We start from the raw sequence: 879 nt of genomic DNA on the forward strand, positions 1-879 counted from the left end.
TCCTCCCTCTCCATTATACTAAGTCCCCTCTTTCTTTCTTTTTTTACTAAGCCCTTCTTCTTTCCATTGGAGTTCCTTTCTTTATTAATTCCTGTAAACCGTGTCAAGCTCCACTTCTGTGGAGATGATGCGGTATACAAACTTAAGGTTTAGTTTAGTTTAGAGTGTAGTTTTTTTTAACATAATTGTTGTGTGCAACCTACACAAGCGGTTACAACAGTCGAGCTGCTTCAAAATTGTGGACTGCACCAGAATTTTGAATTGAATTCAGGGCGCCGTCATGTTCTCTCAGGCTGTGCGTAGGTTCGCTACTTCTGCTTTCCGCAGGTCCCACGATGAGGAGGGACCGGGCAAGAATATTCCATTCTCACAAATGGCGATTATTGGCACTGATGACTGCATTCTTTGGGAGCGGATTTGTCTTTCCCTTTCTTATTGTCCGACATCAGCTGTTGAAAAAATGATTGAGATTGTGCGATAAAACGTTTTCCCTTGCAACGCTCTGGGTTCAAGAAGCGGATTCAGATCTATTGGACGTGTCACACCGGATGTGTTTGTTAATAAAATGAATCCGTAACAAAAAAAAAAAAAAAAGGAATTTTGAACTGATCTTCAGTAAAGAATGTTTATATCTACCCAAGTTCCTCTTTTAACAAGCTGAATAGCGCAGACTAGTCTGGTAAATGCACTGAAGCCCATAGGGATTAAATGGGCTTCAGTGCATTTTCTAGTTTATTTGGTTAAAAAATTTATTTTAGGTTCTAATGTCAGCATCCTATCTAGATAGAAATCTAAAATTTTAATAGATGAAACCAGCTTATACTCTGTTTGACTAATGCATATACTGTAGTTGAAGGAGTCATTTTCAAATTAATTCTG

At 38.3% G+C, this 879-nt stretch overlaps 1 pseudogene; it reads left to right on the top strand.

The window, feature by feature from the left end:
• The first annotated feature begins 280 nt into the window (after positions 1–280).
• LOC117356721 lies at positions 281–464 on the top strand (annotated as a pseudogene).
• Positions 465–879: the final 415 nt, after the last annotated feature.

Source organism: Geotrypetes seraphini, chromosome 3 (assembly GCF_902459505.1).
Source record: "Geotrypetes seraphini chromosome 3, aGeoSer1.1, whole genome shotgun sequence".
Lineage (NCBI taxonomy): Eukaryota > Metazoa > Chordata > Amphibia > Gymnophiona > Dermophiidae > Geotrypetes > Geotrypetes seraphini.